The sequence below is a fragment of the Oncorhynchus keta genome, chromosome 14 (genome assembly GCF_023373465.1).
Source record: "Oncorhynchus keta strain PuntledgeMale-10-30-2019 chromosome 14, Oket_V2, whole genome shotgun sequence".
Taxonomy (NCBI): Eukaryota; Metazoa; Chordata; class Actinopteri; order Salmoniformes; family Salmonidae; genus Oncorhynchus; species Oncorhynchus keta.
The window spans coordinates 73,655,358-73,668,276 of record NC_068434.1 but is presented as its reverse complement, the minus strand read 5'-3'; positions in this window follow the sequence as shown (position 1 = coordinate 73,668,276).

The window sequence follows — 12,919 nt, the reverse complement described above, 5'->3', positions numbered from 1 at the left end:
CCGTTGTTGCTCTTAGACATTTCCACTTACAGTTGACCAGGGCAGCTCAAGCAGGGCAGAAATTTGATGAACTGACTTGTTGGAAAGTTGTCATCCTATGACGGTGCCACCTTGAAAGTCATTGAGCTCTTCAGTATGGCCATTCTACTGTTATGATTGTCTATGGAGATTGCATGGCTATGTGCTCAATTTTATACACCTGTCATCAACAGGTGTGGCTGAAATAGCCGAATCAACTAATTTGAGGTGGTGTCCACATACTTTTGTATATATTGTGTATATTGTGTATATCCATAATTCTCAACTCAGTTTACACATCAAAATAAAGCAGTCTTGACAGTTTAGTTATTGATTTATATTGCAGGTCTGTCTGTAGCCAATGACAATTATGGAGTGTACCAACTGTATGCTAGCCCAGTACAAACCTTTCTCCCACTATTCCCACCTCCCTGTTTCCTGACGACATCAGCTGGTAAACCAACTATATTACATCCTCTCTCCCGCCCCTGTTACAGGCTCATTAATATCTTGTTTATTGGTGCTGAAGCAGGGGGGGGGGCAGAAGTAATTGCACATTTTGTCAAAGAGAGGGAGGGGTGGGGGGATGCAGCTTAAGGGCAGCTATCCATCTAGTGTGGCTGAGGCTCTGACATGCCAACCCCTGTGAGGAGGAGGATAGGGTCACAGGTGTGGTTGATCCACCACTCCTTCCCAGGGGACAGATCTATTGTGCCCATGAACCCCCTCAGACACAGTCCTTCCCAGTTGCCACTAGCCCATTCCCTAATTTGCACTGCTTAACATTCAGCCCATCAGACTCCTGTATGTGTGTGCTTGTTAATGAGAGAGAGAAAGAGAGAGAGAGAGAGAGAGAGAGCAAACATATTTACATAAACAAATGTTTATCTGAATGATTGCTTTTGAGGGAGATTTGAAGAAGCTGACCTCATGATGGACAGATTGAAGTTGGAACTTGTCTCATGTGAACTAAGGAATCAATCTCTCTCTCTCTCTGTGTGTGTGTGTGTGTGTGTGTGTGTGTGTGTGTGTGTGTGTGTGTGTGTGTGTGTGTGTGTGTGTGTGTGTGTGTGTGTGTGTGTGTGTGTGTGTGTGTGTGTGTGTGTGTGTGTGTGTGTGTGTGTGTGTGTGTGTGTGTGTGTGTGTGTGTGTGTGTGTGTGTGTGTGTGTGTGTGTGTGTGTGTGTGTGTGTGTGTGTGTGTGTTGGCCGTCCTGCCAGTGTGTTAAAGGCGTGTTAAACCCATTTAACAATGACTCAGAAGCACCAACAGAGTTCATTAACAGTAGAACGTCTGGAACTAGACTTGAACAGGAAGGCTGCTGTTGTTCTTTCATTGTACTGCTACTGTATTATACAGTAGAAAATATGTTCTATAATACACTTTTTTTAAACAGCATGTGTTCATTGTGGATTCCAAAATGTGTTTTGACAAAATGTCCGATGTGAAATCCTTCAAAGTAAATTCAATTTTCTTCTGTAATATGTTTACTACAGTATTTGTGCTTCAGATGTTGTTATAGGATCATTTATTGGAAGTGAAACTACCCTGTTCAAAACACAAGCTCATGGTTCTCTGTTTTTACAATGGCTGAGGGCGAACAGAGACGGTCTTAAAAACAATGTTTCAGATACACTACATGGATCATTGAGCAGGACCCTGACAGATGGCATCACATGTTTCCAAGACAACCAGAACCATTAGTGTCTCCCCAAATATGGTGTAGGGGGGTGATGGAAATCCAGTAAACCCTTATGCTGTGCACCACTCAAATTGGTCCCCAGGGTCAAGAGAACCCGTGCACCATCAGATGGGTTCACACCTATTATGTATAGAAAAATGTTTCATCACTCTGTCAAATTAGAATGGACAGATCTCCTTTTCAGGGGTATATTCTGCGCTCAAGTAATAACATTTTTACCATAGAAGTTAAATGTGCAATGTATTAATATGTTTTAATAATCATACATTTTTGTTTGAGCATGTAGTTCCAGATCACCCTGTGTATGATGACTGGACCCCTGAACTTGTTAGTAATGTTTCACACACTAAATACTGAACACAATCAGTGGAAAAGCCATATTAAATGCCAGTCAGAAAGTATTTTCTGTCTGCCGTTGTAGAAACAATTAAGAAGTACTTTATTATTTTTCACTCTGACTCTCAAAGGAACTTATTCATTTTTAATCAGCTTGCTGTCCTCTTCTTAATTAACCAGAGCTGGAAAAATTCAATCAAACTCGAAGACAGCAAAGGAATGGGTGTGAGACGTTCATAAAAATGTCTAACGGATAATGTGTCAGTCCTGCCAGACAAATGAACCTGATATTACTGGAGCCTGGGCTGCCAGGGAGGCAGGTCAGTAGCTGCAGGGTACAGTTGTAAAGTAATTACACTGGCTGTCTGCTTTGTCACAGTATAATGCTGATCTTACATGGAAAATGAGAGCGGTAGCCTTGGACTGGAAATGAGAAATAGTTCAATACGGATCAGAATTTGATAAACTAAACTATCCAGTGGCATTATTTTGGTGATTGAGTCATTAAGCTCTGCATAAATATAACAATATGTTCTTCACGATAGCATCTGTAAGATATTTTAGATACAGTAAATAGTATGTTCATGATCCTGCAGTGTTTAAACCAGCCGCCAGGGGGAGATATAGTTACTTAGTAGACAGCTCAGCATACTAGTCAAGAGAAAGGGAGGAGAATGTCTAGAGGGACAGCATCATATGATATGCTGTGTAGGATACAAACAGTTCTGCTTGGATTATCCTTTCCTGACAAAAGGGGATGTATTGAAGTATATTGGTGAATCATTTTAACTAAGTTCTTTCTAATACATTTATCCATTGTAGCATTCAAGTTCCAGCCTCACCCCGCATGCCATTTTAATGACTTCATCATAATGGAATATTAGATTTCATTACATTATAATACAACCAACACATCTAATTCAAGTTACATTTCAGCTTTTCCTTTTTCAGTATATTCTTAATCAGAAATTAACCAGACTTTCAGCACAAATATACAAGGATAAAAAGATGAGTGGACCAACCTCTGCATGACTGTTGCTCCCCAGCACCAAGGTTACTCAACAAAAGCTTTACTCCTCCACATTGAGCATAAATTCATTCATTCAGACAGACATTGGCTGCTCCATGAGCCTTTGTATGAGAGAGGCTGCCTGTTCTCTCTGTCACTGGGATGCCAACCACTCGGTTTTAACAAGATTATCCTTAGAGCGCGGAAGCAATGGAGTGCCACTGAAATGTAATTATCATGTGATGGAGTGCTTGTGATGGCTGTATTATCACTCCTCAGTCTCTTAACCCCTGTCGTCAGGTGAAGAATTAGACACCTGGTCCCTGAGTTATGACCGATGATGGAAGCCTGTTTAAACATGTTGGAGGCTACCTGGTCATGACGAGCAGACACAACCACAGGCTCCAGGGGAAGGTCCCAGCCAAGCCTTCTCAGGACTGGTGTTTGTGTGCATGTGCATATGGTTTCAACTTGTCCTCTTATCTACATTTACGCCACTTGGCCTGAGCAGAGAAAGGATAGCAGGATTTCAGCTGTGCCTGTGGTTTCACCACTCTCTGTCGCTGTTGCAGTCTTCCTGCTCTCACTCTCTCACTCTCACTCTCACTCTCTCACTCTCACTCTCACTCTCATTTTCTCTCTCTCCTCGACCACACAATCTCAGAGTATCTGATGACAACTAGATTTCTCCCTTCTGACTGTTTCCTTTTCCACAAGTGCCCCGGTCTCCATGACAACCTATCTCAGCTTTGAAAAGATGGACAAAAGGTGTATAGAAAAAGAGAACTAGACAAGGACACACAAATATTCTACATGCACACATACACACCTAGTCATGTGCTGGATGTGCACTTCCATAGCTAATACAGACACACACAGGTACACTGAGTCAGGAGTTCTGATGAGCATCCCAACACACAGGGACACAGACCCTCTCTGAGACAGGAGTTCTGATGAGCATCCCAACACACAGGGACACAGACCCTCTCTGATTCAGGGTTTGTGATGAGCATCCCAACACACAGGGACACAGACCCTCTCTGAGTCAGGAGTTCTGATGAGCATCCCAACACACAGGGACACAGACCCTCTCTGAGTCAGGGTTTGTGATGAGCATCCCAACACACAGGGACACAGACCCTCTCTGAGTCAGGGTTTGTGATGAGCATCCCAACACACAGGGACACAGACCCTCTCTGATTCAGGGTTTGTGATGAGCATCCCAACACACAGGGACACAGACCCTCTCTGAGTCAGGGTTTGTGATGAGCATCCCAACACACAGGGACACAGACCCTCTCTGATTCAGGGTTTGTGATGAGCATCCCAACACACAGGGACACAGACCCTCTCTGAGTCAGGGTTTGTGATGAGCATCCCAACACACAGGGACACAGACCCTCTCTGATTCAGGGTTTGTGATGAGCATCCCAACACACAGGGACACAGACCCTCTCTGAGTCAGGGTTTGTGATGAGCATCCCAACACACAGGGACACAGACCCTCTATGATTCAGGGTTTGTGACGGGCATCCCAACACACAGGGACACAGACCCTCTCTGAGTCAGGGTTTGTGATGAGCATCCCAACACACAGGGACACAGACCCTCTCTGATTCAGGGTTTGTGATGAGCATCCCAACACACAGGGACACAGACCCTCACTGAGTCAGGGTTTGTGATGAGCATCCCAACACACAGGGACACAGACCCTCACTGAGTCAGGGTTTGTGATGAGCAACCCAACACACAGGGACACAGACCCTCACTGAGTCAGGGTTTGTGATGAGCATCCCAACACACAGGGACACAGACCCTCACTGAGTCAGGGTTTGTGATGAGCATCCCAACACACAGGGACACAGACCCTCTCTGATTCAGGGTTTGTGATGAGCATCCCAACACACAGGGACACAGACCCTCACTGAGTCAGGGTTTGTGATGAGCAACCCAACACACAGGGACACAGACCCTCACTGAGTCTGGGTTTGTAATGAGCATCCCAACACACAGGGACACAGACCCTCTCTGAGTCAGGAGTTCTGATGAGCATCCCAACACACAGGGACACAGACCCTCTCTGATTCAGGGTTTGTGATGAGCATCCCAACACACAGGGACACAGACCCTCACTGAGTCAGGGTTTGTGATGAGCATCCCAACACACAGGGACACAGACCCACACTGAGTCTCACAGAGTCAGGGTTTGTGATGAGCATCCCAACACACAGGGACACAGACCCTCACTGAGTCTCACAGAGTCAGGGTTTGAGTTTAAATCTAGACTCCCTCACAAAGTAGAGAAAGACCTGTATTGTTGTGGTCCGTTAAAGACACCGGCACATATTCACTTGGTTTTACATCAAACTAACACTGACTGCTCTGCATCTTCCCAGTCCCCTTTTGTCCGCCCTTATTATGTGCTTTGTTTTCTGTCCTTAGTCAATCGGGAGGGGAACACATATACTGCATGTATGCTGTGCCACAGCCTTCTGTTCCAATACATTTCTCACTCCTAATTTCAATTATTCGCACTGTGTCATACCATTTACTATGTTTCTCTGTCTCTGTCTCTCTCTCTCACTCACTCACTCGGTCACTCGGTCACTCTCTCACTCTCTTCCTCTTTCTTTCGCTCTCCTCCTGCCATCTCTCCGTCTGTTGTCTGTGGTCCCCTGTGTTTCTGGCTCCCAGACGGCCTACTCGTTGGCTAGATTTCAGGGGTCGTGTGACGTGGCGTCGTGCCACAGCCAGCCACATATGACACAACCCACTTTCATGTGGGCGCTGCATCGCTGCTCAGGGAGCAGTCAGATGGACAAAACAGGCTTTTCCTAACCACACCTCCTCCCTCCTCCCTCCTCCTTACTTCCTGCTCTTTCTCCCTCTCCCATCCCTCCTTCTTCCCCCTCCTTGCTCCCCACTCCTGCCTCCTTCCTGTCTCTCCTCCCTAGATCTCCCCTCCCACCATCATTTTCTCTCTTAACAGCACAGACATGTCTGCCAATACCCGTTCAGGGGACATGATTTTATCTGCAACAGTAACAAGACACTTAAGCATTAGGTCTGTGAGAACAGCGTGCATGTTTATTTGAAGGAGGGGAGTGGCATTAAGTAATCAATTTGCAAAGGCACTTTGAAGAGCTTGTGCACCAAGCTGTTAAAGCAACATCAACCGTCCCAGAGTGCTCATAATGTCACTGAAAGCTAAATGACAATGAGTGTCAAGCTTTCTTCTCAGGCCTATATATGCAGAACAGTTTTCCTTTCATGGTCACATTCGGTCTGTTGGCAGTGGGCACTTTATTTTCGATAGAAAGCCTATGCTTGACTGACTTGCTGAAGCCATTCGAAACTAAAGAAAATACTTTTAAAAGACTGTGCGTTTTTTCACAGCTGACATACCAACCATGCAGTTCTGACTTTCAATTTGAGAGAGAGAAATGGAGAAAGAGACAGAGAGAGAGCAGGATGTCTCTGAGGGGAGGCGTGTGGATTGACAGCCTCAGCCAGTCTGGGCATTCATCCTGTGTGATGTGTGGTCAAGGCAGTGTGAAGAGAGCATCATTAAAATCAGTTTGTGTATTTATTCAGGTGTCTAGGTACATTGGAGGAGCACAGTCTGGTAATGGAGATTCTTTGATAAGTACACCAGCTCACTGTCCGTACCAGGCTGTTTGCGGGCCAGCTGCAGGGGAAGGTTGGTAGTGAGTACTGAGGCTAAATGCTTGGTGTGTGTGTGTGTGTGTGTGTGTGTGTGTGTGTGTGTGTGTGTGTGTGTGTGTGTGTGTGTGTGTGTGTGTGTGTGTGTGTGTGTGTGTGTGTGTGTGTGTGTGTGTGTGTGTGTGTGTGTGTGTGTGTGTGTGTGTGTGTGTGTGTGTGTGTGTGTGTGTGTGTGTGTGTGTGTGTGTGTGTGAAAGAGAGCTAGATAATGTCCGGTTGCAGTGTGACTAATTTCAAATCATGTAAGACCTAGCAGTTCTGCAGTGTCTGAGTCACCATGCAGTGACAAACAGAGGGGGGGCAGATGAACAGGGAATGGACATAATCAGAGAAATACAGCGACAGTGGTCATACGTTATCATATTATATCAATCTGACTCATTTTGACATTCATCTTGGCCCTTTTCTGATTCTGTCCCCCACTCAATACATTATGCTCTGACACCTTCTTTATCTAGCAAACTCTGTGCTTATTTCTATAGTTCTGCCTTGGTGTCAAGATGCTATATTGTGGGGTTTTCTGTCTTTGTCTATGAGAGAATCAGACTGCACTTATTTCTTTCTTCCGTAAATGTCAAGGCACTGTCTCTCGTGTGCCTCCCCTTGTATGCGTTCATTTTCTATGGTTTGTTCCCTCTCACTCATCACAAGGTGTCTGCGCTCACACCTCCCGCTCTTAAAGGGACCGTACGCCCCAGCAGTGAACACCATGCTCATTAAAAGCAGGACACAGAAAAAGGAAAGTGAGCGAGAGATGAAAGAGAGTTGAAAACCGAGGACAGAGGAAGAGAGACAAACAAAATTGAATATAAATCCAGAAGAAATGAATGAACATAGATCAGAAAACTCATTGAATCGCCCAGTGAGAATTGGAAAGCACCGAAACACTCACATTAGAAATGCAAGAAAGATGGAAACATGAAGCTGAAAAGACAGAAGACAATTCAAATCCTTTGGCAGCACATAATGTATCTGCCAGGAGGAAAGAGCTAGCCACCCATCTGGTTATCCGAGTGGCTGTAACATTGATAGGGTTTAGATGATAGGCCAATTGGTATGTGTGTAATCTTACAATGAGTGAAATGACAGGGTTGTTGAATCCCCCATTCACTGTGTTAAACGGTCAATTACAGGGTCAGTGACGTGACGAATGAGCAGTGTACAAAAGAGGACCAACTGCACTTACAGAGACATACACACAACATTGGAAATCATCACTCAGTCAAGTTTGTGGAAACAATATCATACAGTATAATATAACCATTCAGTCCCTAAGTACGACATTGTGCTCCATCTTAACACTGAACAAGATGGGAGACTGTGATACTGTCACTCCTGTGTTGTCCTCTTCCTTCTCTGAGATCCCTCCACCTGATGTGTCACCTCACTGTGACTAATGAAATCCGATAGAGAGGTGTGGTGACAACATGAAATCAATAAAGCATAGAGGGAGAAAGTGGAGGAAGGGACTAGGGTAGGTCGGAGGGGACCAGGGACAGGGAGGAGGGCAGTGTTTGTGAGTGTGGGTGGTTGTGTTGGTTGGTTGAGAAGTAAAACATTTGTTTGAAAGGAAAATAAGATAATTCTATGCGGCCCTGTACAACTGGTTGACTTACAATGCTGGTGATGTGTAACGCAAGTCACAGACAGTCTTGCTTTGTGTTTGTCATGGTAAAATACGGCAGTTTGTAAAATGTCTGTAACATTGTGATGCTTTCTTTATTTCATAACAAATGCCCTTAAGTAGCTGAGGTTATTGAAGACCTTTTGTGGATAGAGTTACGGTGGGGGCAGATGTTTGTGATTGAATCCAATATGCAAGCTTTCCCCATGTATTGTTATTAGAAAGCCTCCTAAAGCCTCCTTCAGCCACTCCTCTCACTTTTTAATGAGATTTGCAATGTGCCTGCCTGTGTTACCCCACTGCGCTACCATCGGTGACAGCCAAGAGGACAAAGGGAGGCCTAATGCTTGGGGTTCAGGAGAGCACCCCTACCCTCACGACCCTCCACCCCTCCCTACCTCCCATCTGGTGAAGAGCTACTGAGAGGCTGAGAGAGGCATGCAGGGCTGAATGAGAAACTCTTGGCAGTAGACCCCCCCCTACACACACGTGCCTAAGCTCCATCAATTGAAACCCCCCTTCCCGTGTCTCACACTTTCTACTCCGTCTACTTTCCTTGTCATTCTCCATCCCCTACACACATCTGTTTTTTCCCTTCCATTCCTCAGTTGGCATTTTTGGGCAGGTTGGTGGCAGTGGAGCTGTCCAGTGCTGAGACTTTGGTGCTTTTCTGACATGCATTGGTTGTACATGCAGGTTTTTGTCTTCCATCCCGTCTTCTGTAACATGCTACCGCATGGTCATTTCCTTGGCATGAATAATGCAAGGATGTAGGAAGCATTTGCCTTTTATAGATTTTGAATGCTTTTCAGATGTTATCGTAGAAAAATCTTTTCATTTTCTAATCGTCCGATGCATCCTCTCCTTTTTATTTTGTGGTGCATTTGAATGTGATTTTATTTATAAGTCAGGATCATCTCTCACACTGAAAAACATCCCAAAATCCATATTCCCAAACCCGCTGTGTCTCATTCTGAAAAATGAATGCTTCTAACACCGAACCGATGTCCTTGAATCCTCTTACGAGAATATAGATGCGAAATATTCATATTCATTCTCACTTTTACCTTTCCTCTTGATAAACATTTCCCTTCTATGTTCTCTTCTATCCTGTAAACATCTCCTTTGATGCTACTCTAGATGCAGGGCTGCACTACAAACACTGGCATATCCTTTGAAGACTGCATTCACTGACATTCTGAAAACAGTACGAGAGACAGTATTGTGTGCAACAATATTACTAATGGAAAACTAAGCACAGAGGTCAGTTCTTTGAGCAGAGAGAGGAGAGCACCTGTCCATTTGTCTGCGTGCGTGTGTGTATGCATGTGTTTGTTTGTATGCTTGTGTTTGTGCTTGTGTAGGCAGGTCTTGTACAGTTTGATCTGAGAGGAAGCTAGGTGAAGCGGAGTGCGTGTCTCTTCAGCCCTCTAACCATTATCGTGCCACGCCCCAGAGACTTTCCCTCTGTTTCTTACCTGTGACGCGCATCTCATATCTCACACAGACGAGGGGGGGCCAACACCTACCATCTGGGGTGATGCAATTCAGCAACACGTGCCAATCCCCTCCACTCTCTATCACGTTGCCAGTGTCAGAGGCGGGTTCTCACCCAGCCAATCCATGCCTCTCCCCTGCCAAATACGCATCCTGTCTTACTATAATCATTCATGTAACACTGTGAAAAAGTCCCGTGGCTTTTCATGACTGAAGATGGCTGGGGAGAGGACATGCGATATGAGAGTGGAATCATATTTCTCGTCTAGGGATGCTAGAGGAAACCGGGACATTACACTAATAAGATTCTACATTCTATTGTTCCAGTCTGTAATCCAAATGACAGAGTTCATTCAATAAAAAATCAGTCGCTGGCTTCGTGTGTTATTGCACCAATGTAATGAAACCTCCAAATTATAGATGAAATCTGTAGCAGTGGTCTATTGGAGAGGGGGTTGGGCTATGTGGGTTGTACTCTTCATTGCGCTTTACAACTGACAGTTCATTCATTCGTTCAGTGTTTTATGCACAGAGATGCTGAAATGCACGATAGGTGTGCTTCACATTATCGTCTCTGGGGGTGTTGTGTCCTGGGACAATGATTTCAGTAGCTCCTCCATGTATCATGGAGGCTGTATGTGGAGAACAGGGTGTTATTTATAAAGCCCGGAGGGTCTCATGGGCCCCAGTGCATGCCCCAGTCATCAAAGAGTGATTTTGGCATCACATAGCCTCCCCTCATGGTCCCCCGGGGTCGCTATATCACCTGCCCCAAACCCACAGATGAGCAGTCATCTTTAAACCACTGAGCATATGGACATACACTCTGTTATGTAACTACACCCTCTGATATGCACTAACACCACACACACACTTGCATAATGCATACATGTAAATACACACACCCACACACACACACACACACACACACACACTTACATAGACACTTCCATTTTGCTCTCTTGCCTTAATACTCATATAGGACAGAATAGGGATAGACAGTTTAGTTATAATAGATGGGTTGATGGTCACACAGAGGGTTATGGGTCAGTTCCCCTGTTTGCTATGAGATGAGAACCGTGACCGTTCTGGCTGGTTGGCTGGGAGAAAATATAATTTAAGGGGCTGGTGACACATTTATTGAGCCTGTCAAATTAATGAAAGCAATGGGCTGAGCCAGGACATGGCTCATGGTGTAATTGCAGGGTGTCTCTGTCTACACGCTCCCTCCCCTTTGATTGTTTATCCTCTGCTGATCCAGGTGCCATCAATCAGCAAAGGAGCTCCGCCCCCATGACTTCTGCAAACATCCTGCTGTTTAGCAGAGAAACAAGGAAATACGACGTCACTAGTGTAGAAAAAACTCTCTAGTCCTGTACCTCTGTACTGGTACCTTTCATCGGGTGTTAAATGCTGTTGAGCAGCAGCTGAAGATATATTTGATTTAAAGGTGGCAGTTTGGTTTTCTCCAGGGCTCTCTAGTCCTGTCCCTGTGTACTGGTACCTTTCATCGGGTGTTAAATGCTGTTGAGTAGCAGCTGAAGATATATTTGATTTAGAGGTGGCAGTTTGGTGGCAGCTTGAAAATGTGACAGAACTACGTATTGACAGCTACCGAACTATAGGGCAATTTCTTTTGTTTATTATAAAAATGTAAGAATTACCCCCTTTTCTCCACAATTTTGAGCTTGTCTCATCACTGCAACTCCCCAATGTGCTCGGGAGGTGAAAGTTGAGTCATGCGTCTTCCGAAACATGACCCGCCAAGCCGTGCTTCTTAACACCTGCCTGTTTAACCCGGAAGTCAGCTACACCAATGTGTCAGTCAGAGGAAACACTGTTCAACTGACGACCGAGGTCAGCCTGCGGGCATAGTGCCTGCCACAAGGAGTCACAAGAGTGTGATCAGCCAAGTAAAGCACCCTGGCCAAACCCTCCCCTAACCTGGATTGTGATCGAGCCCGGGATTGAACCTGGGTCTGTAGTGCAGGGCCTTAGACCGCTGCTCCATTTGGGAGGCCCAGGCCTATTCTATTTGGAATTAGTTTATCTACTAAATGTAAACAAAGCCAGGACAATAGCAGAATGCTAACACATAGTTTTACCTTTGTAGTGTTTAAGGGAAGGGACATGTAATGAATTAATCACAGTTAATAAAGTTGAATTGGGAGTTAGCCATCTCTTCAGTTGGAAATTAGTTGGCGAATGGAAGGTAGCTAATTCAATTGGCATGACAGGGTGACAGGATTCTCTGTTAATGCCCAGACATATGCTGAGACACGGGGAAGTCTAACAGAGACTGTAACCTTTCAGTTTCTGCCAATACTTATTTGAATTTAAGGTCATCTTTTTACTGACTGTTGGTATCAATTAGCAGTGAATGCAAGAGGATAAGCCCTCAACAATTCATCTGTGCCTTCTAAGCAACCACTCTTAGAAATCATGCTGGTCTTCACAGCAACCTTTTAACAATCACTCAATCTATCGATTTAACAATCTGTAAAAAAATATATATATAAACTCGGTGTCCCAGTTTAGTGCTGAATGTTGCAAACATGAGTAAATATTTCCCGGGCCTGTTTCATAAAGAGTGTTGTGGGTCTCCCTCCATGAGGGGCTTCAGTCCCAAGGGTCTCTCTGAATCGAGCAGTTCTTCCAAATAGCCCTATAAGTGCTGCTCCTCCCTCCCATCTCCATTAAGAGGTTAGAACAGTCAATAGGTTCGGCTGAGCACGAGGGACTGGTCCATTGATTTCACTACAAGTCAAAGAAGGAGAATAGAGAGGGAGGAAGGGTCCTTTGGTAGAGAGGGGTCACCATGTCCTGTAAGCTTAGTGCAAGACGGACTCTGGTCGTGCGCAGACATCATGCAAGGTATACCACAAAGCACATTTTCTGGGAGAGAGGGTGCTCTTGTCCAAGCGTGTAACTCTGAAGGACCATTATACCAATGTTAGTAGTCAGACACATTAGGCACTTTTCCCCTTGGAATCATAAATACAGCAATTGGA